At 33.7% G+C, this 15,392-nt stretch overlaps 1 long non-coding RNA gene across 2 annotated transcripts in view; it reads right to left on the reverse strand.

Moving 5' to 3' along the window:
- The window catches only part of LOC109547422 (uncharacterized), a 243,337-nt gene that overhangs the window by 20,657 nt on the left and 207,288 nt on the right, over window positions 1–15,392 (reverse strand). The window lies entirely within an intron of this gene.

Raw genomic sequence — 15,392 nt, forward strand, 5'->3', positions numbered from 1 at the left:
GTGTGTACTGTTCATTCTCAAGTAAATCAGGCTATTGAGTTATATTTTTAGTTAATTATTTTTAATTTTGATAGAAGAAAACAGAAATATAATGATATTTGTTTTACATCTGTGTATGAAATTGCATAGCAGAGGAGTTTTGCAAGTATGGTATTTTATTGGTATGACTAAAAATGAGAATGATGAAGGAAGGAAAGGTCTATAAAAGTTTCTAGAGATGGAATATCTCTAGACGGATCATCACTGACATAACTGAATAATGCCTGTTATAGAAAAATAGAAAATTCATAATTCATTATGAATATACAAACAGAAATATTAAAGGTAAAAGTATAACAATAGGAGAACCAAATACATTTTAAAAAGTGAATGCATGACCTATGCACTATGGAAAAAATCAACTTAATTATGGTTTGTTACAATAGTTCTTTTTGAATAAAGTCCAGTTTTAATTAAAATCTTCTCATTCAATCAGATGGAGTTTCAGATGAGATTACTTGAAACTATCTATTGTTCTTATTTTAATGTACTGCATTTCAGCAGTAAGGAGATATATGAAAGAAAGGCATTTCACTAGCTCTTCAACGGGGTCTGTTATGATTCTAAGTTTAATTAAATTAGATTTGTTGCATATCATTTTTATTACTAAATATCTTAAGCAATTTCTAAGAGATTTCCTTTTCCTCCTGTCCCATGTTTATCCTCACCCATCATGCCCAAATTCAAAATTACAAAAGCTATGTTGAACTCCTGTTTTTCCTTTTAGTGAACAACAGAATATTTCTTATAGTCTTACCTTCCTTTTATCTATCCAGCTTAAAGGAATATAAATAGTAATATAAGTATATATATGAGACTCAATCAACAAATCACTTAATACCCACGTAAATGGAATAGACAACTCACCAGTTTGAAAAAAGTTCATTTGCAGTTATGAAATACAGTTATGAATAAACCCTCTTTTCTTTATAGCTTATGTGCTTAAAACACACACACATTATACTTTCCACATTTCTCTGACCTGTTTCCTATGAATACAGTTGGACAAAATATATCTAGAAATAATAGATCTAGAAATAATCCACTGTACACATATTTCTCTGACTAAAGTTAATCCAGCCCCCTCAGAGGCTATTTAAACATTATCTTTCAGCTCTAGGATGACACTGTCTCAGGGATTCAGTTTGGATCTCTATGTACATGTTGGCTGAAAAATGCAACAATGTCTATATATTTGATGTTGTTTTTAAGCTGCTAAATTATGGAGCAACTTGTTACGTGGCACTAGATAACAAGTACTGATTTTGGTACTTGGGCAGAGAGCTGGGGAACTTTGAGGAGAGTATTAGTAAAAATATAAAGTGCCTTGAAGAAATCTTTTGTATCAGATGTATAATGGCTTTCAGGAGGTTATAGTGAGAGCTTAGATGATAATAAGAAAACTTTTATTGGAAATCAGAGGATAGGAATCCCCTGCATTAATAGTAGAAAGTTTAGCAATGCTGTTGCTTATGCTAATGTAGAAAGTACAAAACGTATCTAATTTACCAGGTGATCTAGCTAAACAGATTTCAAGGGTAGAATGTTGAAGGTGCTACCTGGTTTCTTCAAGTTTTTTGCAGTAAAATGTGATTGGAAAGAGATAAGAATTATTAAACAAAAATGATCCAGGACTTAGTAGTTTTAAATTTTTACAGTGCCTTCAGATGGCAAACAATACTAAAGTAAAGAAAATAGCTTCTGAACAAAGATCAAATCCTGGGCACTCTTAGGAAAGAATAATTTAAAGAATGAACAGAGGGTATTACTGTTTTGGCAATGATGGATAAAACTGCTATAAACATCCATGTGTAAGTTTGTGTGGACATGTTTTCAACTCCTTTGGATAAATACTACATCCTCGCCAGCATTTGGTTTTGTCAGCATTCGGATTTTGGCCATTCTGATTGGCATGTAGTGGTATCTCGTTGTTTTGATTTGCATTTCTCGTGTTGATGAAAAAAATTAATCAATAGTCAGTCTAAGCAAGAAATGGAAAATTTTATTGAAGTCAACTTGAGGATTATAACATGGGAGACAGTTTTTCAGAAAACTCTGAGGACTATTCCACCCATCAGAGATCAAAGCACAGTTATAAATGTTTACGATCAAAAAATTGATGTATACATCATTTAACGATGTACTGACAGTTTACACAATCAAGATCGGCACGTACAAAGTGATCCCTGACAAGATTAAGAAGGAATTACCTCCTAAGGATGTCGGGTTAATGCAGATGCACGATAGACACTAAAGGGGAGGGAGGAAGCCAAAATGGACAGAGAAAAATTTCACATTTAAATTTTTCTTCTCTTGTCATAAAATATGAATTTTATTTCATTACCCTAATGACATATGGTGTTGAGTATCTTTTCATACATTTATTTGCCATTTGTATATCTTCTTTGGTGAAGTGTCTGTTCGGGTATATTGCCAATTTTTAATTAGGTTTTTCATTTTCTTTTCGTTGAGTTCCTTATATGTTTTGTAAAAGGGTTCTTTACCAGATAAGTTTTTGCAACTATTTTCTTCCAGTCTGTGGCTCGTCTTCTCATTCTCCTGATGATGTCTTTCGCAAAGCACATGCTTTTAATTGTAATGAAGTTCAGATTATCAAATATTATTTTTATGGATTATGACTTTGCTGTTTTCTCTAAAATGTCATCACCACTCCCAAGGTCATCTAGATTTTCTCCTATATCATCTTCTGGGAGTTTTATAGTTTTGTGCTTTACATTTAGGTCTATGATCAATTTTGAGTTAATTTTTGTGAAAGGTGTCTAGGTTCATTTTTTGTATGTGGTGTCCAGTTTTTCCAGTACCATTTGTTGAACAGAATATCTTTTCTCCAATCAATTGTCTTTGTTTTGTCCCTTTGCCAAAACTCAGTTTGTTATATTTATGTTGGTCTTCTTCTTGGTTCTCTTGTCGGTTCTACTGATTTGTCTATTCTTTCACCAATACCACACTGTATTAATTACTGTAGTTTTATAGTTAATCTTTATGACATTGTGATTTACAATTTAAAAAAAATGTATATTTGGTCTTCATCCTCATATCTGGCCTAGAACTCCTAAAATCCTTGAAATTTCCTAACTGATAAGAGCAATAAAGGGGAAAGGAGTGTGTTTTGTTATTCATAAGAAGTTCCTTTTAACCATACCTGAGTTTATGTCAATGAGATAACTTTTGGAAAGCCCCTAAGGAGGCTGGTTTCTAGGAGAACTACCATATGATTACAGGATTGGAACTCTTAGCCCAAAGTAATCGATGTCCAGGGTTGGGGGCGAGGCTGAAGATTGAATTAATGATCTAATCAACCATACCTATGTAATGAAGCCTTCATAAAAATTCATTAACGTACAGGATTCAGAGAGCTTCCAAGCTGGTGAACAAGTCGAAGTGCTGGAAGGGTAGCATGCCTGAAGAGGGTATGAAAGCTTCATGTCCCTTCCCACATAACTTGCTCTGTATATCTCTTCTATATGTCTGTTCCTGAACTGTATCCTTTCACAAGAAACCACTAATCTAGTAAATAAACTGTTTTCCTGAGTTCTATGAGCCATTCTAGCAAATGTTCAAACCTTGGGAGGGGGTCATGGGAACCTGTGATTTAGAGCTGGTCAGTCAGAAACACCTGGACTTGTGAACTGGCATCTGAGATTGGTGGGAAGACGAAGTTTGCGGGAGTGAACTCTTAAACTGTGTAATATGATACTTATTCCAGGTAGTATCAGAATTGAATTGAATTGCAGGACACTCAGTTGGTGTCTACAAAGAATTGGAGAATTCCTTGGAGAATTCATGAATTTCCATACATGTGTTATCAGAAGTGTTGATGAGTAATGAATAAGGAGAAACAGAGATTTTCCCTTACAGTCTTAGTGTTGGGTAGTGCCAGTTCTTAAATTTTGTTCTTCTTATTCAACATTATGTTGCCTCTTCTGGGTATTTTGCCTCTCCATATAAATTTTAAAATCAGTTTATAGATATCCATAAAATATCCTGCAAGGATTTTGATTAGGTTGCATTGAATCTCTAGATCAAGTCAGGCAGAACTGATATCTTAACAATATTGAGCCTTCCTATCCATGAACATGAAGTATGTCTATGTTTATTTAGTTCTTTTCTTTGATTTCTTTTATCAGAGTTTTATTGTTTTCTGCATATAGATCTTATACATTTTTGTTAGATTTATACCTGTTTCATTTTTGGGGGGCGCTAATGTATGTAACTGGTATTGTGGTTTTAATTGCAAATTCCACTTGTTCATTGCTGGTATATAGGAAAATGATTAACTTTTGTAGGTCAACTTCGCATGCTTCCATCTTGCTTTAATCACTTATTAGTTCCAGGAATACTGTGAACCCCAAGTGAATTCCAAACATAATAAACACAGAAGGATCTAGACACACTATAGTCAAACTGCTCAAAAACAAGGACAAAGAAAACATCTTGAAAGCAGAAAGAGAAAAATAACTCATATACAGGGGAGCAAGAACATGATTAAAGGCTATATTCTTCCTCAGAAAGAGTGGAAACTACAAAGAAGTGGAATGGTATCTTTAAATTACTTGGGGAAAAAACAGTCAATCAAGAAGTCTAGATCTAGCATAACTATAGTTACAAAATGGAACTAAAATAATGATCATTCCCACAGTAACAAAGCTGAGAGAATTTGTTACTGGCAAATCTCATCTAAAAGAAAAACTAAAGGAAGTCTTTCAGGTTGAAAGGAAATCTCAGCAGTAACTCAAATCAAAAAGAAATAATAAAGGCAGGGGAAATCTTAAGTATGTGAGTAAATATAAAAGGCAGAAAGGAGAGAAGGAGGGAGGAAGAGAGACAAAGGGAGAGACAATGAATTTCTCCTTGATCCCCTGTATTTCTCAAAGAAAGCAATTTTTTTTTATTCTCTCCCTAGAATTTTAATCTTGTTCAAAGTGACATGAAAACTAAAAACATTTAACTTATTTTGACAGCAGTGTCTTTGGGAGACAGTCCATTAGTTTTCACAGTCTAGACTCCTAAAGTGGCTCTGGTTGTTGCATCTTTTAATTCTATGAGTTGCCCGATATACACCCAAGAAATTCCTTTTGTACCTATGTTAGCCCCAAATTCTGTGTTGTTGCAATTGAAGGCAGTTAGATAATATTTTATTTCTCAAGAAATAACGATGTTTATTTTTCATAATTTATTCATTAATTCATTACATTTATTAAGTAACCACTAAGCTAGTTTCTGGGATTACATTAGCGAAAAATGATAGATATATTTCTGCTCTCGTAAAGCTAACAATTATCCAGATGATTAGAAATTAAATAAAAAATCATACTTCTTTTCAATTATCAATAAAACATATTAAACTCTACAAAAGAAATTATGAGAATAAAAAAATAGGACACTTAATATGGATGGTCAGAGAAAATTTCTTTCACTTTTAAATTGAGATTAGAGGATGTTTAAAATCAGAATCTTTTCCCGGGTTACAAATTATGGCATACTTAACTAAAGTGCCTTGTCTTTTAATTGATTATATCTGTAAATCATTTCCAAACCCCAGAAACACTCCATGAAGAACCATAGCACATTTTTTCTTCATCTATTGTCTACTCATCTAATAAAAAACATGTTTATACAAAGCTGATCTCTCTCCAATCCCTAGAGATGGTTTTAGAGCATATTTACATTATTGGAACACTCAGTGTTATTGATCTGTGGGTAGTAGCCTAGTTGGAATCTCCCTTCAGAAAAGTTTTCTCCTTCTGTATCTTACTAACTGTCAGAGAAAAATATGACATGACTGCAGATCTTTATTTAACATGCCATCCATTTAAAAACAAACTGCAAGCCTGCAAGCCACAAAAGAAGGTCAAACGAACAGCCTCAATGTCATATTGCCAACACTCACTATTACTTGAATATTTAGGCCATTATTTTTAATTGCATCTCTAGATACAAAGAGGGTCAGCATGCCACATTTTCAAAGCTATGCTTAAAACTTAAAAGGAATAACTGTGTGAACCATGAACAATTTAACAAGTCCAAATTTTAAGCAACATATAGGTTTTTATAAAATATGTAGTATTTCTAGTAGCAAATAATGTAACATTTGCAAACTAGCAAAACATTACTGATTTCCATATCTATGTAATACTTTCAGTAGGTGTAGCAGAAATAAACTCTATTGTATATTACTTGTATAATGTTTATCTCAGAGACATATGTGATAAAAATCCATCAAAAATTATATTTATTATGAGAGAAAATATATTTTGTAAATGTAAAGCTTTATAGCTGCAAAAAATGACAACTATGCAAAGTATAAATATTTGTGATTTTAAAAATTGTCTTTCACAAGCAAAATATTGTAGTTGCATTGCATTAAGATATCAGTCTTTTAAAAAAATTAAGTAACTATGCAAATAGACTACAAATAGGATTTTTCAATGGTGACAATAGGTGAGTCTGGTATAAATACAAAGCCAGTTCTGGTCAAACTTTGATGTAAACATCAAAAAACTTTTATTTAAAATTATGCCTGAGGTCTGGAGTATGTAAAACTATAAGAATAATATTTGTATATTATATGTAACATATATAATATAAATATATTTATTCTAATTTATTTTTATTATAATAATAATACTTTAAAGAAGAACAAAGACAGACATTTTTGCAGACATATTAGTTGTATATATAGAAAACCCAAGAAAATCTATACAATTAATAAAAAGTTCAGAGGTTTCCCTGGTGGTGCAGTGGTTGAGAGTCCGCCTGCCGATGCAGGGGACGCGGGTTCGTGCCCTGGTCCGGGAGGATCCCACGTGCCGCGGAGCAGCTGGGCCCGTGAGCCATGGCCGCTGAGCCTACGCGTCCGGAGCCTGTGCTCCGCAACGGGAGAGGCCACAACAGTGAGAGGCCCGCGTACCGCAAAAAAAAAAAAAAAAAAGAATTAATAAAAAGTTCAGGGCTTCCCTGGTGGCGCAGTGGTTGAGAGTCCGCCTGCCGATGTAGGGGACGCAGGTTCGTGCCCTGGTCCGGGAGGATCCCACATGCCGCGGAGCAGCTGGGCCCGTGAGCCATGGCCGCTGAGCCTGCGCGTGCAGAGCCTGTGCTCCGCAACAGGAGAGGCCACGGCGGTGAGAAGCCCGCATACCGCAAAAAAAAAAAAAAAAAAAAAAAAAAGGTTCAGAAAAATTTCTAGATGTGAGATTAATATAAAAAAAAAATCAATTGTATTTCTACAGATCATGAGTAAATATTTTAAAAATATAATTTTAAAGATACTATTTCAATAATGACAGCATTAAAAAGTATTTAGGAATAAATATATACATGATCTTAAGAAATTATAAAACTTTACTGAAAGTATTAAAGAAAGACTAAATATTTTTAGAGCTACATCATGTTTATATATCAAATGGTTCAATATCATGAAGATGTCAAATTAAAATATAAACTTAAAGCAATTGCAGTGAAAATGCCAAGTGATTCTAAAATTTCATATAAGAGCAAAGAGTCAGATGAAGCAAAATATTCCTAATGAAAACAAAATAAGATTGTGGGACATATTTTACCATTGATATCAAGGCTTATAATAAAGTCATACTAATTAAAACTGTAAGGCAGTAACACAGAAATCAACAAATAACAATAGAACAAAATAAATATTCCAAAACAAAATATATAATGAAATGTAACGTGATACAAAAGTGGCATTGCAAATCAGAGGAGGATAGAATGGAGTATTCGATAAGTGGGGCTAGAATTATCCATATGGAACAAAATAGATTGTAATTACTACTCCATAGAATACACAAAATAAATTCTGTGTATGATTTTGTAAAGAGTCAACTTGGCTAAACTGAGCTATGTTTCCTAGAATTCCTTTCTCTATAGGTCTTTGGTGGTTAGGTTTACCGACCAGAGAAATTTGCTTGAGATTTGAAAAGAGGAAGATAACAGAAGCCATGCTTACTCTCTGAAGGTTAATGTTGGTCAGGGTCTCTTGCAGCTCATGCACATTTTTGCAATCTGCTGGCTGAATTTGTTGGCGTAGAAGAGTAGCTGAGTTTCATAGTTCCTTGAGTTCCAATGTGATATCTTCTTTTACCTTTCCCACATGCTGGGTCAGGTGCCATTGTAGCTCCATGACAAGAGTGGCAGCTGGCACATCCTGCAGGTCATCCTCAGTTACAAGGTTGGTGGCTTGGAAAATGGGAGAGGCCAATGTTGCCCAGTGAGAAACAAACGTAAGTTCCAGCTTGTTTCACACAGTTCCAGTTTTGTCTTCTCTCAGCATTTCACATCTATCATTCCTTCCTTACTGTCTGCCCTATGACTTTACACTCAGCACCAGATGCAGAAGAAACAGCAGAAACAAGACTGTTTTACCAAATTCTACAGTAAGAGAAGGGAAAGTCCCTAAAGAAATTCCTTATTCTACATCATTTGTAGTGGTTCTGTTTCCCTGATTATACCAACTGATATACCACTTTAATGTGAGAGGCAAAATTATAAAACTTTCACAGGGTAATATGGGGGGTATTTTTGTGACTTCGACAGAGAAACATTTTTAAAATAAGATGTAAAACCGTAAAAAAGATATCGGCAAATTCAATAACATTATCATTTTAAAATGAAAAGGCAAATCTCAGACTTGGAAAAAGATATTTGCAACACATTTAACTAAGAAAGGATTATTATCCAGAATAGTAATAAAAAGAAAACTCCTACACATCAACCCAATAAAAAATGGGAAAAGAATAAAAATGGGTAATTTACCAAGCATTTATCTCAAATGGCCAATAAGCCTATTAAAAGATGATTTATCTCAGTGATAGGAAAATGCCAATTAAAAGTAAAATAAAATATTTTTCACACCTATCATATTGGCAAAAATTAAGAACTCTGACAATGTTAAGTGTTGACATAGGTGTGGATAAAAGCAAACACTTATACACTGTTGGTAGAAATGTAAATCCATACAACCATCTTGAAGAAAAATGTGACAGTAAAACTAATAAAGTTGAAGATGTAAACATCGTAACCCAGTAAGTCTATCCCTAGGTTTACACCCTAAATAAGCTTGTGCTTGTGCACATAAGGGGACATAGATTATAGATTTTTTTTAAAAAAAGGTGAGTTCTTAACAGGATTATTTATAACAGCAAAAACTAATTTTTACATTAACAGAAGATAGATAAATATAATACTATGCAATAGTGAAAATGAATGAACCAAAGTTGCATGAATCAACATAGATGAATCTCATAAATATAATGTGAGGTGGTTAAAGCTACAGAGGAATACTTGAAGAATAATGTCATTCATATATAAGTAAATTCATATAAAACAATATTATATATGTACTATATATTTAAGGAGATACACATAGGTTAAAATGTAAATGCATGGGAATAATAAACACCAAATTCAGGATAGTGATTATCTTGGTATGGGAAGAAGTGGGTTGTATATAAGTTAGAAGAGATTCTGGTCAGGAAGGTCTGCCTAGCGAGCTTCAATTCTATAGGAATGTTTAGTTTCTTAAGCTGAAAGTATTTCTGCAGAAGCTGAAAACAGAGTTCTTAGGCTGAGGATCCATAAAAGACTCTGAGACACACACCACTGTACTAACCAACTAATGGAGCTGCTACCTCTGCCACAATCAAGGAGCTACAGAATCAAAAAGCTGCCCATGGGCTACCAGCTTCAGAACCACGCTACCAGAATCACACGTAAAAAACACTGACATGTATTTGCAGTGCCAAAGTCAGGGAGCGCTGAATCAGGAAGTTGCCACCACATCTATTGTTTCCAGAATCAAGAAGCCTCTTGTCACAATCTGCTCCAGCTAACGAGTGTCCCGAATCCTACCTCTTTCCCCACATAACTCAGTTCCAAATCAAAGCGTCACACAGATGCTTTCAATTGGTGTAGCCTAATTCACATATCTGTACTCTGGCTGAAAGCAAAACTATAAAATATAGGTTTGTTCTTTTCTTCTTTAAAAAAATGAGGATAATAATGAGGAGGGTATTCAAGAGAGGGTATTCAAAAAAGTTTAAGCAGACTACAATGACAGATTCCATGAAAGTGAGAGGGAAATTTCAACTTTGCACCTGTACCCTTCTACGCTGTTTATTTGTATTTTTTTTTTTACCATGGGCATGTATTTTGTTTTTTTTTTAACCATGTCACAGGAACTGCTACTTGCCTTTCCATATGTAGCTGAGCTTCTCCCTCATTAACAGATAGAGAACCCAGCCAATGAGATACACAGAAATCTGTGTATAAATTCCAGTAAGTCTCCTTGAAGGAAAGAATGGGTCCTTCTTGGTTTTTTTCTTCTTATTTGCTGGAGTGTAAATGTAATCACTGATTTGATCAGCCACTTTAAATCATAGTCAATAAGTTAAAAATGGTAAAACAGCAAGAGAGAAAGAACTTAGATCTCTTGAAAATGGAGCTAAGCTTTGGACTAACTGTAGATAAGTTTACATGAGAGAAAAATATATGTCTATCTTATTTAAGCCACTTTTGTCACCCGGGTGGGTGGTGGGAGATCAGGTCTTGGTTACTGGCAGCCTAACCTGATCCTAACTGATGTAGAAAGTAGTATCATTATTTTAATATCTACTTAAAAATTAACATTAAGAACAACTAAATAGACCTTGGGATTAAGAGCCTTGCCCTCTTACAAATCCCTATAGCAAAATTCAGTGGGAATTTGCTGAATTTTTTAGAGGAGTTGATCAGATGTGAATATAAGCTTCACATGTCTCCAAATAGTTATGTTGTTTTCTTTCTAACCTATCAAGGTTCTCAATATTTTTCTTATAAATTGTATTCTAAAACTGAAGCAATAATTTAAAAGATTCTGTCAAATGTTAACTATAGCACATAGGTTATTTTTCAGTTCTTAATTTTACTTCCCTCTTAATACTACTATAAATTAATTTTATTATTATATTTTAGTTACTATTCTATTTATTAAATTAATTAGGTTATTAATATATAATTAATTTAAAAAATTAATGAAAACCTGCCCTGTGCCAGGCACTTGGTTAGGTGCTACAGATACAATAATGGATATTACAGTCCAATCCACAGGATGAGCTCACACTTTAATCGGGAAGATGGGCACATAAATCTTTACTATACATTGTGATAAATGCTATAATATGCTGTTATTAGGACACTGAAAGTACTAATTGGAGTATCACATCCTACTAATAGCTAATTAACGTTTAGTGCTCTCACTCTGATGTCCAGCTCTTTTAAAAAATTTCTTAAATGTTTGCCTATCTATTTCTCCCTATGTTATAGCTATTTAGCCTGGTACTGATCCCTAGATATGCTACCATTTTAGATGAACAATTTATCGTCCAAGTTTTTATAATATCAAAGTTATGAACTCTATAGAACTTTTATCTAGATTTTTAATAATCTGAAAATGTATCTCTAATACCCAGCTAAAATAACATTTAAAAATATACACTGATAAATATCAAACATTACACCTTTTCTACTCATTGCCTGAATTTAAATTATATTTAGGTTAGCTAAATATAATTGCCTTTTTCTCTTTATAATTGTCTTACAAATAATTAACTCACATTTTAGTAGAATTCTTTCTAAGCCATTAACTTTCAGTTTATGGATGAAAATATGATATGAGACAGGCTCAAATCTTCCTAAAAATGAGATATTTTACATGTATTATTTTTGCTTTGTTTACAAGTATTATCACTTCATCACTGTACAAAATAACTTTGCATATGAAAATTGATGGCCTCAGTAGTGTATTACAGTATTTTGGGGGGTATTAAAGTCTTTAGTCTTAGAACCAATATCAAGCCTAAATTATTTTTTAATGCAATGTAAGAAAAATAATCACATAATGACTAGGAAATTTGGCAGGTCATTATGAGAATTAACACAGTATTGAGGAAACTGAAGCACTTTGGTAAGACTTGGTATGTAAGCACAGTCACTCCTGACTATAAGCACAGCCATATATCTCTTATTCAATAAGCCAGCAAGATGCATTATTTTTTTAAAGGCCAGATGCTTGGGGGCAAAATAAATGGCTGGCATGAAAGGGCTAAGCCAGCAGATACAATCACATAATGAAAAAATTTTAGGGAAAGAAGTGGAATGTGAATTGTGTGGCTATCAATAAAAACAAAATATTGACACACTACTTCTTTGGGAGGCAGTGGGGAGATTTCAGGAGGAGTGGTAGGCTGAGAAAGCCTGGATCTCAGGAGACACAAAGCAGCTGCATGCTAAATGCATCACAGTTGATGAAGTATACCCCCAGGTAACCTAGCAAATAATGAATAACAATCATCTAAGGGAGGCTAAAAATAAGGAATCAACTCAATTTCCCCTTCTTTCCAATTGAGCCTAATGCTGGCAGCATTCTACAAAAAGAAAGACCTGTGCTACTTAGAATATCTTTCAATGCTCAAAAAAGTCTATTATAATAGGTCTTACATATTTGTGTGACTTTAAATATCATTAAAACCGTCATCATATGTGTTAAGAGTTTTAAAACCGAGCAGTGTTATCCAACAATGTTGAAGAAAAATATAAGATATTGTCAGTAATTCTCTTTCTGCTAAATTCACTTGGAAGGTTTGGGATAGAGTATTTCTATTATTAGTCAATGCTGTTTATGAAAACAACATGATGATCATTCATTATATATACTATTTATGTAGTTGGATTTGCTTACAACAAACATTCATTCAACATATATTCATTGAGTTCTTATGTCAAATACTATGCTATATTCTGTGGAGGAACAAAGTAGTGTGAGACACAAGCCCTGTTAGGAGCTTATTGTATAATACAAGAGATTGTATGACAAACAAGACTACAACTCTGAAAATGATAAATGCCATTAGAAAGGTACAGTAAAAGTTCAAGGGTGGTTCAGACCATGAGGAAAGGAAGAATAACATTTATTCATTCACTCAACGTATTTCAAGTTCTCTTCTAGGCATTGGGGATAGATTGGTTAACAAGACAGACAAGGACAAAGCACTTCTTTGCTTTCACAAATGTTAACACACTTTATCTCCATGAGAACTTGGTAAGGCAAGTATTACTGTAAGAGGGTGATCGTTTTACGGTTTGGAATATAAATAATAGCCCCGAAGTAGTGTTGAAAGCACAGGGCTTATAATAGCAGGAAATTCAGTTTCCCTACTCCCATCCTCCCTAGACTATAACCCAAAGTGCTAACATATCAAAGGACCAGTCCTCTTTGTTTTCATTTTTTTGACTGGGGAGAGAATTTAAAAATTCCTAATTAAGGAGGGGGTTCTCTAGGCTAATATCAAATACTATTGCACAGGACTATTTATTTCTTAACACTATATCCTCAAGATGACTGAAGAAACTAGGAATGAATTTAACAATGGTTTATTTTAAAAACAAAGAACCAAACAAAAAGTAGCAAAACAACCTCCCAGATAGATACTGAGTGTCTGAATACTGCATCCTAGTCTCCTTCAATAAGCAATGCTTACATTGCTATCCAATGAAATTTTTTTTTGTTCTGAATGATAACACTGTGGAATTGGAATTATCAAAATTGATCCAGTTATGTGCACCATACTAGATTTTCTTGAGCAGAATAGACTATTAGATTATAGGAAGATTTTCAGCAATGAGAATTAAATCAAAATTTATTTTCTGGTTAGTCCAGGGAAATAAGTTAATTAGAGTACCTAATTCCATAATCATTCTGGGTAAAATAGTAGCATTTTATAAATTTAAAATACTATTAATATTGATAATAATATTATATTTTTCCAAATTCCTCAAATCCCTTCAGATTTAGAATATCTTCCTTACAACATCTCTTTAAGGATACAAATATTAATGATTAATAGTTGGCATTATCTCTGATTATCATAGTAACTCTTGAATGTTATTGTCATTTTGAAGATGAGGAAACTAAGGCTCTATAAGTAAGAATATAGGAAACCATAATTCAAATGTAAGTTAATAAAATCATTTCATACCCTAATAGTTCTCAACTAAGCTATGCCTCAAAATCACCTTTGGACTTTCCAAAAATACAAATACCTGGTGCCGTGCTGAGAACTGTGACTCTGAGTCTTTATGATGAAGTCTGCTGTTATTTTTAAAAATCTTTACTGATAAATCTGATCTAGCTTAATGGAGCAAACCTGTCAAATAGCAAATTGGATACAAGATGCTCCAGTATCTAAATGAAATAGAAGCTAAAAAATAATGGGAAGAGTTAAAATGGAAGGATCATCTGTTTTTCTGAGTATAAAAGAAATAATGAGAGAAGTAGTGCTCATAGTTTACATAATTGGGCTTCAGATTGTCACCAACACAGACTTTCTCTGATGCCAATTCTTCCAAGATGAATGTGGTAAGATTACTTGTCTCTTCTAATTAAGAGCAAGTGAACACAGGAGGAACTACCATCTCCTTAATTCCAACTTCTGATTTCTCCTCTTTACTAGATGAGGGGCCAAGGCCTGGGTCAATGCGTCAGTAAGCACTCATGCTGCTGCTCCCTGCACCTATGCTCTGGCTAGACAGACATGGCAGACTGACCGGTGCAGCCAAGCTAATTACCCTAATAATTCTTTCTGAATCCTATGAATTCATCAGATTTGGCACAGAAGATGAAATTTCTTTTGGCTGTCTAGATTATTCATTTACTCATTTACTAAACCAACACTGAATGCCCACTATTGTTTTAGAACTAGTGCTTGATATTGGGAATACAATGATAAATAAGTCATGCACCCTGCTAACAGTAAATGGCAGAAGAGCCCCTTCTACTTATGCCAGACCTCCATTTCCAAGGCACTTTTTACAGAACTCAAGTGCCATGTATCATAGCTCTTCATTCAAAGATGTTTAAAACGTTTGTCTAAGTCTTATAACATGTTCAGTGCTACTTTTTATCATTTCAATTCTCAGAACTAACCTCTAAAGTAACTACTATTATTATTTGTATTTTACAGAGGAGGGGACTGAGATTTAGAGAGGATAAATTGCTAAAGGCCACACAGATAGCAAGTGATAGAATAAAGACTTGAACCTAGGTCCATCTGATTTCCATACTCATGCTTTTAACCACTAAACTCACCTCTCTGATATCTTTGAGGATAAGATTATTAATATCTGTCTAAGACCTGGAGAGAGCCTGACAGAGAGATTTTCATCTTCATAAAGTGGGAATAATATGGCTTTATTAGTAAATGAGAAGAAGGAAGAAGGAAACAGAGGGAGGGAGGAGGGGAGGAAAATTGATATAAGGAAACTGAGATCAGGAATTCACTACAAAG

This window comes from Tursiops truncatus, chromosome 1 (genome assembly GCF_011762595.2).
Source record: "Tursiops truncatus isolate mTurTru1 chromosome 1, mTurTru1.mat.Y, whole genome shotgun sequence".
Classification (NCBI taxonomy): Eukaryota; Metazoa; Chordata; class Mammalia; order Artiodactyla; family Delphinidae; genus Tursiops; species Tursiops truncatus.